This window comes from Hemitrygon akajei, chromosome 1, assembly GCF_048418815.1.
Source record: "Hemitrygon akajei chromosome 1, sHemAka1.3, whole genome shotgun sequence".
NCBI classification, from domain to species: domain Eukaryota; kingdom Metazoa; phylum Chordata; class Chondrichthyes; order Myliobatiformes; family Dasyatidae; genus Hemitrygon; species Hemitrygon akajei.
Window position 1 is genome coordinate 4613629 of NC_133124.1, and position 16622 is coordinate 4630250.

General features: G+C 45.6%; 1 protein-coding gene across 1 annotated transcript in view; it reads right to left on the reverse strand.

Annotated features, from left to right (window-relative positions):
• Positions 1-14455, reverse strand: part of plekhf2 (pleckstrin homology domain containing, family F (with FYVE domain) member 2) — a 57879-nt gene extending 43424 nt beyond the window's left edge. The window contains exon 1 of the mRNA XM_073073014.1: positions 14262-14455. The gene's annotated coding sequence lies outside the window, so the exon portion shown is untranslated. The remainder of the gene's footprint in view (positions 1-14261) is intronic.
• Positions 14456-16622: the final 2167 nt, after the last annotated feature.

Here is a 16622-nt window from a genome sequence, read left to right on the forward strand (position 1 = left end):
TTGTTATACTTGATTCAGTGACGTCCGAATACAAGCTTATGTTTGTTACCTATGAACTAATTATACTAGGAGGTTCACCTTGGCAATCTATAACTGAACTGTTTCAGCAAAACACAACACTATCAAATTGCAGTTTGAAAAGCACATGTGCATCACGGTTCTTACCATGGACAATAGCAAAAATAGGAATGTTTCATCAAAAACTAACCAGAGTAATCGAACAATTAGGAATTTTTCCTCTCTATAGTTACCATTATTTGCTTCATATTACATAGAAACACAGAAAACCTACAGCACAATACAGGCCCTTTGGCCCACAAAGCTGTGCCGAACATGTTCTTACCTTAGAAATGACCTAGGGTTACCCATAGCCCTCTATTTTTCTAAGCTCCATATACCTATCCAGGAGTCTCTTAAAAAACCTATTGTATCCGCCTCCACCACTGTCACTGGCAGCCCATTCCACACACTCACCATTCTGTGTGAAAAACTTACCCCTGACATCTCCTCCATACCTACTTCCAAGCACCTTAAAACTATGTCCTCTTGTGCTAGCCATTTCAGCCCTGGGAAAAGCCTCTGACTATCCACACAATCCACACCTCTCATCATCTTATACACCTCTCATCCTTCGTCGCTGCAAGGAGAAAAGACCACGTTCACTCAACCTATTCTCATAAGGCATGCTCCCCAATCAAGGCAACATACTTGTAAACCTCCTCTGCATCCTTTCTATGGCTTCCACATGCTTCTTGTAGTGAGGCAACCAGAATTGAGCACAGTACGCCAAGTGGGGTCTGACCAGGGTCCTATATAGCTGCAACATTACCTCTCATCTCCTAAGTGCAATCCCATAATTGATGAGGACACCATTATGCCTTCTTAACCACAAAGTCAACCTGCGCAGCAGCTTTGAGTATCCTATGGACTCAGACCCCAAGATCCCTGATTCTCCACACTGCTAACCATTAACACTATATTCTGCCATCATATTTGACCTACCAAAATGAACCACTTATCAGGGTTGAATTCCATCTGCCACTTCTTAACCCAGTTTTTCATCCTATCAATGTCACGCTGTAACCACTGACAGACCTCCGCACTATCCACAATACCCCCAACCTTTGTGTCATCAGCAAATTTCCTAACCCATCCCTCCACTTCCTCATCCAGATCATTTATAAAAACCACAAAGAGTAAGGGTCCCAGAACAGATCCCTGAGGCACACCACTAGTGACTGATCTCCAAGCAGAATATGACCCATCTACAACCACTCTTTGCCTTCTGTGGGCAAGCCAGTTCTGGATCTACAAAGCAATGTCCCCTTGGATCCCATGCCTCCTTACTTTCTCAATAAGCATTGCATGGGGTACCTTATCAAATGCCTTGCTGAAATCCATATACACTACATCTAAAGCTCTACCTTCATCAATGTGTTTAGTCACATCCTCAAAAAATTCAATCAGGCTCGTAAGGCACAACCTGCCTTTGACAAAGCCATGCTGACTATTCCTAATCATATTATGCCTCTCCAAATGTTCATAAATCCTGCCTCTCAGGATCTTGTCCATCAACTTACCAACTACTGAAATAAAACTTAATGGTCTATAATTTCCTGGGCTATATCTACTCCCTTTCTTGAATAAGGGAAAAACATCCACAACCCTCCAATCCTCTGGAAACTTTCCCGTCCCCGTTGATGAAGCAAAGATCATTGCCTGAGGCTCAGCAATCTCCTCCCTCGCCTCCCACAGTAGCCTGGGGTACATCTCATCCGGTCCCGGTGACTTATCCAACTTGATGCTTTCCAAAAGCTCCAGCACATCCTCTTTCTTAATATCTTCATGCTCAAGCTTTTCAGCCCGCTGCAAGTCATCCCTACAATCACCAAGATCCTTTTCCGTAGTGAATACTGAAGCAAAGTACTTCTGCTATCTCCTCCAGTTCCACACACACTTTTCCACTGTCACACTTGATTGGTCCTGTTCTCTCACATCTTATCCTCTTGCTTTTCACATACTTGTAGAATGCCTTGGGGTTTTCCTTAATCCTGTTTGCCAAGACCTTCTCATGGCCCCTTCTGGCTCTCCTATTTTCATTCTTAAGCTCCTTCCTGCTAGCCTTATATTCTTCTAGATCTCTATCATTACTTAGTTTTTTTAACCTTTCGTAAGCTTTTCTTTTCTTCTTCACTAGAGTTACAACAGCCTTTGCATACCAAGGTTCCTGTACCCTACCATCCTTTCCGTCTTATTGGAACGTATCTATGCAGAACTCCACGCAAATATCCTCTGAATATTTGCCACAGTTCCTCCGTACATTTCCCTGAGAACATCTGTTCCCAATTTATGCTTCCAAGTTCCTGCCTGATAGCATCCTACTTCCCCTTACTCCAATTAAGCACTTTCCTAACTTGTCTGTTCCTATCCCACTCCAATGCTATGGTAAGTGAGATGGAAATGTGCTCACTATCTTCAAAATGCTCTCTCACTGAGAGATCTGTCAACTGACCAGGTTAATTTCCCAATACCAGATCAAGTACAGCCTCTCCTCCTGTAGGCTTATCTACATATTGTGTCAAGAAACCTTCCTGAACACACCTAACAAACTCCACCCCATCTAAACCCCTCGCTCTAGGGAGATGCCAATTGATATTCTGGAAATTAATATCTCCCACCACAACCACCCTGTTATTATTACTCCTTTCCAGAATCTGTCTCCCGATCTGCTCCTCGATGTCCCTTTTACTATTGGGTAGTCTAAAAAAAAAACACCCAGTAGATTTTATTGATCCCTTCTTGTTCCTAATTTCCACCCCCAGAGACACCACAGACAATCCCTCCACGACTTCCTCCTTTTCATGACACTATCTCTGATCAACAGTGCCACACCCCACCTCTTCTGCCTCCCTCCCTGTCCTTTTTGAAACATCCAAAGCCTGGCACTCGAAGTAACCATTCCTGCCCCTGAGCCATCCAAGTCTCTGTAATGGCCACAACATCATATCTCCAAGTACTGATCCACGCTCTAACCTCATCCACTTTGTTCATGATGCTTCATGCATGAAAATAGACACATCTCAAACCATCAGTCTGAGCGCGTCCCTTTTCTATCACCTGCCTAACCTCCCTTCGCACTTGTCTCCAAGCTTTTTCTATCTATGAGCCAACCACTTCTTCCTCCATCTCTTCAGTTCAGTTCCCACTCCCCAGTGATTCTAGTTTAAACTTTCCCCAATAGTCTTAGCATACATCCCCACCAGGATATTGGTCCCCATCAGATTCAAGTGCAACCCATCCTTTTCGTACAGGTCACACCTGCCCCAAAAGAGGTCCCAATGATCCAGAAATCTGAATCCCTGCCCCTTGCTCCAATCCCTCAGCCATGCATTTAACCTCCACCTCACTCTGTTCCTATACTCACTGTCACATGACACAGGCAGTAATCCCGAGATTACAGCCTTTACAAATTACATTACAATTTAAAAGACTCTGCTGAAATATTTAGCTACAAAATGTTTCTATCCATTGAAACTGAAACCAATCTGCTCAATCTTTGCTTATTTAAATCTACCATCATTTGCATTGCTACACCTTCCCAAGGGTGACCAGCAGGCTAGTGGAGGGAAAGAATACCTTACACCTCTTTTGGTAGAGGCATATCTCCATCCCACCACCCATTTTTGCTACTATAGTACTATAAATGGGTGCAGCATGGATTTGATTGTCCAAATGGCCTGTCGCCAGCTGCATCTTTCAATGATTCTACTTAACAGTCAGTTAAATAAAAATGTTCTCTTGACTAATATTGCTTATTGCATACAAGTCTTGCCCTGTATTTGGATAGACATCAAATTGCGCCAAAATGCTTTCCAAAAAGCGCTTCTACAAATCACATGACAAAACATTGTTTCATAAGTGGTTATTAACTGGAGCTGCTCAGAAAGGTCAAGTGGCACAGTAGCGTTCAGCATAATCACTGATAAAAGTTCAATTCCTGTTGCCATCTGTAAGAAATTTGTATATTCTTCTCTGTGACCATGTGTATCTTCTCCAGGTGCTCTGGTTTCCACCCACTTCCCAAAGACATACAGTTCAGGTTAGCAATGTTGTGGGCAAGCTATGTTGGCATTGGAAACACAGCGGCACTTGTGGGCTGCCTCCCAGCACAATCCTCAGGGATTTAATCTGACACAAACACATTTCACCATACATAAATAAAACTAATCTTTCAGCTTCTGATGAGCACTTAAATTGTTAAGTTATCAGTAACATCAGTCTTTAGAGTTCAGATGATGGGAGGTCCTTTGGAAACAATGCTAGATAGGTGAGAACTCTTGAACTATTTCTCTTGTCTGAAAATTCCAGAATTACAGACAACAGCATCACAAGATTTCCTTGTTAGACCTACACGCCCCATGCTTTTCCAACAAAAAGCCCCCACTGAATGCATTAAACTATACTCATTATTAGGATAGAGTCTAATCTTTACTTTTCACTGCATGACCAGCTTCCTTCAACATGAGAATATATCCATAAGATATAGGGACAGAATTATGCCATTTGGCCCATTGAGTCTGCTCCACCATTTTATCATGGCTGATCCAATTTTCCTTTCAACCCCAATCTCCTGCCTTCTCCCCGTATCCCTTCATGCCCTGACCAGTCAAGAATCTATCAACACCTGCCTCAATATACATTAAGACTTGGCCTCTTCTACCAAAGTGCAGGACCATACACTTCCCGACAGCTGCATGTGGCAAAGAACTCCACAGACTCACCACTCTCTAGCTAAAGAAATTCCTTCTCATCGCTCCTCCATTTCAAAAGGACGTCTCTCTATCCTGAGGCTGAGCCCTCAGGTCTTAGACTTCCCTACCAGAGCAAGAATCCTCTCCACACCCACTCTTTCACCATTTGATAGGTTTCAATGAGGTCACTCCTCATTCTTCTGAATCCCAGTGAATACAGGCCCACAGCCATCAAACATGATGAGAGGCAATGATCGTGTGGATAGTCAGAGGCTTTTCCCCAGGGCTGAAATGGCTATCACGTGAGGGCACAGTTTTAAGGTACTAGGATGTAGGTACAGAGGAGATGTTAGGGGTAAGTTTTTTGTGTGTTTTTTGTTTACACAGAGAGTGGTGTGTACGTGGAATGGGCTGCCGGTGGCAGTGGTGGAGGCTGATATGATAGGGTCTTTTAAAAGACTCCTGGATAGGTACATGGAGCTTAGAAAAAGGTTATGGGTAACCCGAGGTAATTTCTAAAGTACATGTTCGACACAGCATTGTGAGCCGAAGGGCCTGTATTGTGCTGTAGGTTTTCTATATTTCTAAACACTCTTCATAAGGCAAGCTATTCAATCCTGAAATCATTTTTGTGAACCTCCTTTGAACTCTCTCCAGTATCAACACATCCCTTCTAAGATAAGGGACCCAAAACTGCTCACAATACTCCAAGTGAGACCTCACTAGTGCTTTATGAAGTTTCAACTTACATCCTTGCTTTTATATTCTGGTACTCTTGAAATGAATGTGACATTACATTTGCCTTCCTCACCACAGACTCAACCTGCAAATTAACCTTCAGGGAATCTATTGCATCCGGTGCTCCTGGAGTGGCCTCCTCTACATTGGCGAGACCCGACGCAGATTGGGGGACCGCTTCATCGAGCACCTACGCTCCATCCGCCACAACAGACAGGATCTCCCGGTTGCCACTCACTTCAACTCTCCTTCACATTCCCATTCAGATATGTCTATACATGGCCTCCTCTACTACCATGATGAGGCAAAACTTTGGTTGAAGGAACAACATCTCATCTACCGTCTGGGTAGTCTCCAGCCCCTTGGTATGAACATCGAATTCTCCAACTTCCTGTAATTCCCTCCCTCTCCCTTCCCCCATCCCACCTTCACTCTGTCTCCTCTTCCAGCTGCCTATCACCTCTCATGATTCTGCCTTCTTCTACTACCCATAGTGCTTTCCCCTTAGATTCCTTCTTCACCTCTCCTGCCTATCCCCTCCCCCACCCCTTGATCTTTCCTCTGATTGGTTTCCACCCTCCCCCCACCTTCTTTATAGGGCCCCTGCCCCCTCCTTCTTTAGTCCTGACGAAGGGTCTCGGCCCGAAACGTTGACTGCTCCTTTCAACGGATGCTGCCCGACCTGCTGAGTTCATCCAGCCTTTTTGTACATCTTGATTTGACCACAACATCTGCAGTGCACTTTGTGTTTACTGAACCTTCAGGGAATCCTGCACAAGGACTCCCAAGTGCCTCTGCATTTCCGTTTTGTGTATTTTATCTCCATTTAGAAAATAGTCAACCCTTTCATTTCTTCTACCAAAGTGCATGACCATACATTTTTCAGCACTGTATTCCATCTGCCCTTTCTTTGCCCATTCTTCTAAGTCCTTCTGTAGCCTCTCTCCTTCCTCAAAACTAACTGCACCTCCTCCCATCTTCATATCATCTGCAAACTTTGCAAAGCCATCAATTCCATCATCCAAATCACTGACACGCAATGTAAAAGGAATCAGTCCCAGCAGAGACCCCAGTGGAACACCACTAATCACTGACAAGCAGCCAGAAAAGGCTCCCTTTATTCCCACTATTAGCCTCCTGCCAATCAGCCACTGTTTATCCATGTTAGGATCTTTCCTGTAATATCATGGGTTCATAGCTAGTTAAGCAACCTAATGGATGGCCCCTTGTCAAAGGCCTTCTGAAAATTCAAGTACGCAACATCAACTGATTCTCCTTTGTCTATCCTGCTTGTTAATTCTTCAAAGAGTTCCAACAGATTTGTCAGTCAAGATTTTCCCTTGAAGAAACCACGCTGGCTATGGCCTATTTTAACATAAGTACCCCAAGACCTCATCCTTAATAATCAACTCCAACATCTTCCCAACCACTGAGGTCAGACTAATTGGCCTATAGTTTCCTTTCTTCTGCCTTTCTCCCTTCTTGAAGAGTGGAGTGACATTTACAATTTTCTAGACTTCTGGAACCATCTGGCCCAGGTGACTTATCTACCTTTCAGTTTCCCAAGAATTTTCTCTTCAGTAATGGTAAATTCACAATCCCTGACACCTGGAACTTCCACAAAACTGCTAGTATCTTCCACAGTGAAGACTGATGCACAATATTACTCAGTTTGTCCACCACTTTGTTGTCCCCCATTACTACCCCTCCAGCATAGTTTTTTAGCAGTTCGATATCCAATCTCACCTCTCTTTTACACTTTATGTATCTGAAGAAACTTTTAGTATCTTCTTTAATATTATTGGCTAGCTTACTCTCATATTCCATCTTTACCTTCTTAATGATTTTTTTTAGTTGTCTTCTGTTGGTTTTTAAAAGCTTCCTAATCTTCCACTCCACTATTTTTTGCTCTATTATTTGCCCTCTTTTTGGCTTTTGTTATCATATTGTTTTGACTTCAGAATCAGTAATTACTGGTGTATGTGGTGAAATTTGTTGTCTTGCAGCAGCAGTACATTGTGACACATAAAAAATTTAAAAATATAAACCGCAAAAAGAAATATTAAAAATTAAATTCAGTAAGTAGTGAAAAAAAAAGTGATAGTGTTAATGGATTTATTGTCCTTTCAGAAATCTGATGGCGGAGGGGAAGAAACTGTTTATGAAACATTGAGTGTGTCTTCAAGCTCGTGTACTACCTCCTCAAAATTCTAAGGACAGATAACCTTGAAATAATTTCAAACAGAACACAGATAGTCTTCAAACAGATTTCTCTTCCAAGATACAATATGATGTGCATTCCCAAAGTACAAAGAACCACCTTATTCCACAGATAAAGTGCAATATTTACTACAAAGACTGTTTTTCTTCTCTTGCAGACCTTTTCACTTTAAATTCAGCAGTAAACTTTACCTTTGATTACATTACTAAGTTTAAAGCATTTCCCATTTTCTTATGAAATAAGGAGCCATTTGGCATCTAGATTATCCCAACTATCAGAGCACTCCTATCAATTCTATTCAACTCTGTAAACAATGAGGTAATGTTCAGCTCTGTAAAACCCTGGACAGACCACAGTTGGGATATTACATTCAGCTCTGGTCGCCTCATGACAGGAAGGATGTTGAAACTTTAGAGAAGGTGCAAAGAAGATTTACAGGATACTGCTTGGATTAGAGATCATATCTCAGAGAGGACAGGTTGAGCGAGCTAGGGCTTTAATCTTTGGGACGAAGGAGCATGAGAGGTGACTTGATAGAGATGTACATGCTAATCCAATGATACAAGGCACAGATAGAGTGGACAGCCAGAGACTTCCTCCTCCTGAGGGGAAAATGAAAATTGCAAGGAAATTTGATGGGGGGGGGGGGGGGGGGAAAGAGGAGAAGAGTGATATCAGAGATAAGAGATGGTGGGTGTGTTGGACGCCCTGCCAGGGGTGGTGGTAGAGGCAGATACATTTAAGAGACGGCACATAGTGAGCCGAAGGGTCTGAACTGTGCATTAGCGTTCTATGTTCACCTCTATCATATTACCATCAAATCCTTCCCCTAGACACAGCACACCCAACCCTCTAGACACCACATTCTCTGCCACCCACATACCTCAGGGGTAATTCACAGTAGCTGTCCAGCCATCCAGCAACCAGAAAGTGAGGGGAAACCAAAGCACTCAGGGAAAATACCCAAACTTGAGATGGAAACCACACAAGATTGCAATTTTTGTTTTAAATTGCTAATTTAAGGTCCCACTCCAGAACTCATTTGGTACTTGCAGTACCTCCAAACGTTAAATCTGGTTGCCTGATAGAAGCAATTTCTTGGCAACCTTACAACCTACTCAAAGATCAATCTAATCCTTCCCTCCTACATAACCCCCGTTTCTCTATCATCCATGTGCCTCTAATGTACCTGCCTCTACCATCACCCTGGCAAGGTGTTCACCACTCAGTTAATAAAAATCTTAATTATACTTTTCCCCAATGATTGCCCTGTGACACTGAAATAAATCTGCAAGGGATGAAAAACAAACATTTTCAACCTTTAACGATTAACATTACAACAGCTGGGTAGAAGCTTTGAGGCTTCAGCATTTTCTGCCTGATGGAAGAGGGGCAAAGAGAGAATGCCCAGTGTGGGTGGGATCTTTGATTATGCTGGGTGCTTTACTAAGTCAGTGAGAACCATGGAGGGGAAACTGGTTTCTCTGATGTACTGAGTCGTGTCCACAACTCTGCAGTTTTGTGCTGTCACAGAGTAACTGCCATATCAAACAGCATCTATGGAAAAAAGTAAACAGTCGACATTTCAAGCCGAGACCCTTCATCAGGACTGGAGAAAAAGAAGATGAGCAGTCAGGAGTCTTTTTTTCACTAGTCCTGATGGAGGGTCTCTGCCCGAAACGTCGACTGTACTTTTCTCCCCCATAGGTGCTGCCTGGACTGCTGGGTTCCTCCAGCATTGTGCGTTGCTTGGATTTTCAGCACATGCAGATTTTCTCTTGCTTGTGATGCATCCGGACTGAATGTTTTCTATGGTGCACTGATAAAGAATTGACAGGGACATACCAATTTCCTCTAGCCTCCTGTCAAAGTAGAGGTGTTGGTTAGCTTTCTTGGCCATGGTTGGACCAGGACAGGCTATTGATGATTTTCACACCAAAGAACTTGAAGCTCTTAACCCCACTGATATAGACAGGAGAATGTGCACTGCTGCCTTTCTGAAGTCAATGAGAAGCTCTCTTGTTTTGCTGACATTGGGGAAATGGTTATGATGACAACATGTTACTGAGCTCTATGCAGTAATCTGACTCATGGTTATTTAAATGTAGCCCACTACAATGAAGTTAGAGCAGAATGACTGTACAAGGAGTAGAGGAAGGGCTGTGGAAACACCATCATTTATAATCTATTTAGAGATACAGCAGGGAGCCACACTGCCTAGCCTAATCATGGGACAATTTACAATGACCAATAACCTACCAACTGTAGGTCTTTGGAATGAGGAAGGAAAACAGAGCATTCAGTTCACAGGGAGAACATGTAAACACCTGACAGTCAGCACTGGCACTGAACTCCAACACCCCAAGCTGTAATAATGTCGTGCTAACCCCTAAGCTACCGTACTGTAATTCAAAACTGAGATGAACGGATTTCTGTTCAGGAAGATCAGTTGTGATCCTACAGAACGGTGGAACAGCTAGTAGGTTAAATAACATGTTCCTATTTTTAAAAAGAGCTTAATTCCAACGCAGTTCAGATGAAATGGTTTTGTAATACAGTTTTAAAATAAAATTATTAGTGTCCTCATCAATAAATGAGTCTGAATAAGAAATAACCAAAAATAAAGCACTTACAGGGTTTAACATACGAGGAGCGTTTGGCAACTTTGGGCCTGTACTCACTGGAATTTAGAAGAATGCAGGGAATTTCATTGAAATCTACTGAATAGATAGATAGATAGATAGATAGATACTTTATTCATCCCCATGGGGAAATTCAACATTTTTTCCAATGTCCCATACACTTGTTGTAGCAAAAACTCATTACATACAATACTTAACTCAGTAATAATATGATATGCATCTAAATCACTAACTCAAAAAGCATTAATAATAGCTTTAAAAAAAAGTTCTTAAGTCCTGGCAGTTGAATTGTAAAGCCTAATGGCATTGGGGAGTATAGACCTCTTCATCCTGTCTGAGGAGCATTGCATCGACAGTAACCTGTCGCTGAAACTGCTTCTCTGTCTCTGGATGGTGCTATGTAGAGGATGTTCAGGGTTTTCCATAATTGACCGTAGCCTACTCAGCGCCCTTCGCTCAGCTACCGATGATAAACTCTCCAGTACTTTGCCCACGACAGAGCCCGCCTTCCTTATCAGCTTATTAAGACGTGAGGCGTCCTTCTTCTTAATGCTTCCTCCCCAACACGCCACCACAAAGAAGAGGGCGCTCTCAACAACTGACCTATAGAACATCATCAGCATCTCACTGCAGACATTGAATGACGCCAACCTTCTAAGGAAGTACAGTCGACTCTGTGCCTTCCTGCACAAGGCATCTGTGTTGGCAGTCCAGTCTAGCTTCTCGTCCAACTGTACTCCCAGATACTTGTAGGTCTTAACCTGCTCCACACATTCTCCATTAATGATCACTGGCTCCATATGAGGCCTAGATCTCCTAAAGTCCACCACCATCTCCTTGGTCTTGGTGACATTGAGACGCAGGTAGTTTGAGTTGCACCATATCACAAAGTCCTGTATCAGTTTCCTATACTCCTCCTCCTGTCCATTCCTGACACACCCCACTATGGCCGTGTCATCAGCGAACTTCTGCACATGGCAGGACTCCGAGTTATATTGGAAGTCAGATGTGTACAGGGTGAACAGGACCGGAGAGAGTATGGTTCCCTGTGGCGCTCCTGTGCTGCTGACCACTGTCAGACCTACAGTCTCCCAACCGCACATACTGAGGTCTATCTGTCAAGTAGTCCACTATCCAATCCACCATGTGAGAGTCTACTCCCATCTCCGTTAGTTTGTGCTTTAAGATCTTGGGCTGGATGGTGTTAAAGGCACTAGAGAAGTCAAGGAATGTAATCCTCACAGCACAACTGACCCCATCTATTGAAAGAAATAGATAAGACGGATGTGGAGAGGATGTTTCCTCTGGTGGTGGTATCCAGAACTACAGGGCACAACCTCTAATTGAGGAGTGACCTTTTAGAATAGAAGGAAGGAAGAATTTTTTTAGTCAAAGAGTGGTGAATCTGCCACAGACTGTGGTTGAGGCCAAGTCCGTGGGTATATTCAAAGTGGAAGTTGATAGATTCCTGACTGGTTGGGGCATCAAGGGATATGGTGAGAGGGCAGGTGAATGGGGCAGAATGGGATCCGGGATCAGCCAAGACGAAATGGAGGAGTGGATTTAATGGGCAGAATGGCGTAATTCTGCTCCTATGTCTTATAGTTGTATCATCAGAGCAATCATAAACAAACCACAGGCATTTGAATAGGAAGTGATAATCAAAATACTTAAACATGTCCAATATTCAAACTATAACTAACTTTCAAGTTCAAGTTTTTTGTCATACAACTGTACACGTGTATACCACCAAATGAAACGTTAGTCTGGACTAGAGTGCACAAGAGTACATATAACTCACATACAAAGTTATATTGCCACAAATAAATACATAAAATATACTGCATAAGATTGATATCTAGCATAGGATGCATTTACGATCAAATTAAAAATCAAATAAACAGTATAACGCTGTACATGTGATGAGACCTGGGTGGTAGCAGGGAGTTCAGAAGTCTCACAGCGTGGGGGAAGAAGCTGTTTCCCATCCTAATGCTACGTACTTCCTGGCTGACGGTCGGGGATCAAAGAGATTGTGGGACAGATGGGAGGATCATCAACAATTCTAAGGGCAGATTATACCTGTCATGATACAAAGGTTCCATTTCAACTGACTGTTCAAAAGTCTCAAATTCCTAACATCACCTTTGCATAAATGTGATACAAATGTGGAATTCATTGCCACGGGCAGCAGTGGAAGCCAGATCACGGAGTATATCTAAAGCAGAGGTTGATAGGCTCATAGCTAGTCAAGACATCAAAAGTCACAGAGAGACAGCAGAAAAATGGGGTTGAGAGGGGTAACAAGTCAGTCATGAATCATGGCTGAATAGCCTGAATCTGCCCCTATATTCTGAATCGCTCCTCAATTTGTTTGTGATACCCAGAAATCAGATTCAAAACCCTCATGCAACAGCTGATTCAGAGGAAGGAGTGCTGCCACAATAACGTACCTTGTCTAAGTGAAATATGTCTTTGTAAATTTTATTTCAACTGTTTGCCTGATAGAAGTGTCAGCTGATTTGACAATATTAGATACAAGCACTAAATACAAACAATTCCAGTGTACGACAACCTGTATAACGAACTGCAGCTCACAATACCAGTCTGGTGAGAAAGCACACACCCAGAAATAAAGTGAAGTTCAAGTTCACTCAACCAGACCTAAAATATTAAAACTTAGGAGTGGCGTACAGACATCGTGGTGAAACTTCAGTCACGAGAGAAAAAGTTTATGCTCAAGACTTGTAATTACCACCTTCTGGCTATATTGTAAAATTCCAATGTGAAAACCATTAGTACAGTGATAGGAGAGGGGTGGGCAGTAACCAGGGACACGGGTACAGTGACAGGAGAGGGGTGGGCAGTGCCCGGGGACACGGGTACAGTGACAGGAGAGGGGTGGGCAGTGCCCGGAGACACGGGTACAGTGACAGGAGAGGGGTGGGCAGTGCCCGGGGACACGGGTACAGTGACAGGAGAGGGGTGGGCAGTGTCGGGGACATGGGTACAGTGACAGGAGAGGGGTGGGCAGTGTCGGGGACACGGGTACAGTGACAGGAGAGGGATGGGCAGTGTCGGGGACACGGGTACAGTGACAGGAGAGGGGTGGGCAGTGCCCGGGGACACGGGTACAGTGACAGGAGAGGGGTGGGCAGTGTCGGGGACATGGGTACAGTGACAGGAGAGGGGTGGGCAGTGTCGGGGACATGGGTACAGTGACAGGAGAGGGGTGGGCAGTGTCGGGGACATGGGTACAGTGACAGGAGAGGGGTGGGCAGTGTCGGGGACATGGGTACAGTGACAGGAGAGGGGTGGGCAGTGTCGGGGACATGGGTACAGTGACAGGAGAGGGGTGGGCAGTGTCGGGGACATGGGTACAGTGACAGGAGAGGGGTGGGCAGTGCCCGGGGACATGGGTACAGTGACAGGAGAGGGGTGGGCAGTGTCGGGGACATGGGTACAGTGACAGGAGAGGGGTGGGCAGTGTCGGGGACATGGGTACAGTGACAGGAGAGGGGTGGGCAGTGTCGGGGACATGGGTACAGTGACAGGAGAGGGGTGGGCAGTGCCCGGGGACATGGGTACAGTGACAGGAGAGGGGTGGGCAGTGTCGGGGACACGAGTGAGTTAATGAACCAGGACAGCGGGAGCAGTAACAGTCGGAAGGAGTGGAAGAGACCGGGGATGGTGTGGGGAAGGTCCGGGACCGCCCAGCTCCAGACGCGCTGTTGTTATTCGTTCAATCGAACCAGAAGCGACACGAGTTCCAACGTTAACGATCCCGCCCCGGCCATTCCCTTCACCACACAAACGGTGAAACTCCCTGTACCGGAGCCGCCGCCGCCGCCAACTTCCCGACACCTCAAACACTTGAGTCACATACGGCCCTCTCGCTCGTAAACTCACCATTGACTTCGTCAAGCCGTCGCTCGCTGTCTGCCTTACTGGCTCCACCCGGAGATTCGCCCTCGAATCCCGGTCCCGGTTCCTTCTCCTCCCCCGGCGGCTCGCAATATGGCGTCGAGAAGATCGGTATCGGGGTGGCGAGCGCCCGTGCGTCGCCCGCGACGTGGGCACGCAATTCCCAACCGCCCGACGTAAACGGGAGGGAATCCTCCCAAGTCACGTGAGGGAATCCTCCCGCGTCACGTGAGGAAAACGTCATTCCCGCATACCCCCCCCCCCCCCTCCCCTTCTTCACGTATCGACCCAAATCCACGCAGGTGCAGTTCCTTTGACATGTGCAGCCCCGCACACCATTCGGCCCGACTGCTCTATGCTGTTCCATTTCTGCTTTGCCTCCATCACGAACACTACGTGTTAGCCCTTAGCATTGTCAATAATCCCTCCCATCTGACCAACAGTTGAAATTCCATGCGGAATATCTTGGAGGACCAAGAACCAGCAATCTCCTTGACTGTTTCCGTCAGGCAGGAGGAATCTAGCATTGGGACAAGGACTTTATCTCCCAGGTCATAAGAGTTCTGAACTCTGCCACTACTCGTGACGTATGAAAAACCAGTAGTGTTATACTGTTTACTTTCTGACTCGAAAACTCTGATCTCAAACCTCCGCTGCCTTGCTGCTATACACACATATGGGAAAGGCTTCTGGAGTTCAATGCTGACTGGCAACTCCTGTGACGCTAAACTGTATCGGTTCCTTTGGGTTCATCAGATGCGTGGAGAGGTGGAGCTTGCTACATGGGCAACAGCTTGTTCTCCGTATCGTACTACCCAGGCTTGCAGTATCTAGACAGCTAGGACGCAACATCCACGGTCAACTCTGACCGACAAGTATTATTTGTGGTAATATTACTTTATGTGTTATGTGCGTGCGTTATATGTACTGTGTTGTGCATCTTGGTCCCGAGAAACGTTTGTTCCTTTGGCAGTATGACAATAAGCAGAACTTGAACTTGCCCTTAATCTAAACCTTTCCAATCTATGTACCTGTCCAACTGTCTTTAGAAGTTATTGTACCTGCCTCAACCACTTCCTCGGCAGCTCATTCCACATTGATAATGCGCTCTCTGTTAAAAAGAAAAGTTGCCTTCAAGTTCCTCTGAAACCTCTGCCTGTCATAAGGGGGGGGGCGTTGAGACTGGACTCAAATGCAGGTCGCAGGCACTGAAGTACTAGGAACAGGATGGGACAAAACTAAAGGATGGGACAGGTCACAGACAGGGCTGGGGAAACAGGAACGGGACGAGAGACTGGGAACGAGGAGCCTGGGGTGGACTCCGAGCTCGAAACTGGACACAGACCCAGAGCCTGGGCCTTGACTCGGGCACGGACCCCCAAACCAGGCGAAGATGTGAAATTGGCCTGGGTTCTAGGAGTTGGAGACCTGGAGTTCTTGGGTAGCTCGAGAGTCCACGGTTCTGGGAGCTCAAGGCTCGGGAGTCCGCGGTTCTGGGAGCTCGAGGCTAGAGTCTGGGGTAGCTCGAGGCTTAAGGCTTGGGGCTTGCAGTTCTTGGAGGCTTGGGTTCATGGAGCTCGCCTCCAGGGTGGGCCACAGGACTCCTGGGCAGGACGCGGGACACAACCCGACGGAGGCGAGGAAACAGGAAGGGACAGAACCAACCACAGGGTAACGGCAACTGGCCTGGCTTACCCGACAGAGGCGAGGGACAGGAAGGGGGCTCGGTCTGGAGTGGCTCCAAGACTCGAGGCGACCAGTAAACCTCAGCGGGCTACAGAACAGCCAAATCCATAACTCACTGAATGTACTAGCCTTCCACCAGTGGGTTACTCCCAGTGGAGACTGACAGGGCCAGGCCAACAACAACCCCAACCCCAAACTACACTCAATCCCAGAGCCACTTATATTCCCAGCCAACAAGATGAGCATCAGGTGCAAATGCTTGAGCCCAACTGAAACAAGGGACAGTCAGAGGACCCGGAGTCCAGAGTCCGCGGGCCGGAATGTGAACTGGAACGCGGAGTTCGGACTGGACCATGACACTGCCTCCTTCCCTCCAAAGCCTCTAACCTGATAACGCACCAAACTGGCACTTGGTGCTTCTATTTTTTACCAGGATGATCAGATGGGGCTGTCCTGATAGACCGATTCTTTCTGCCTGATCTTTCTCCACAGAATCTGCCTCCTCATACTTCAACTCCCCTTGTCCATTCCCTTCCCACCTACATCTGGAAGACCTGGCATGCCTCCACTATTTTCTCATCTTCCAATTTGCCAGTATGGTGGCCGAGTGGGCTAAGGCACTGAATTTAACCTCCAGTCTCTTCGGAGGTGTGGTTCAAA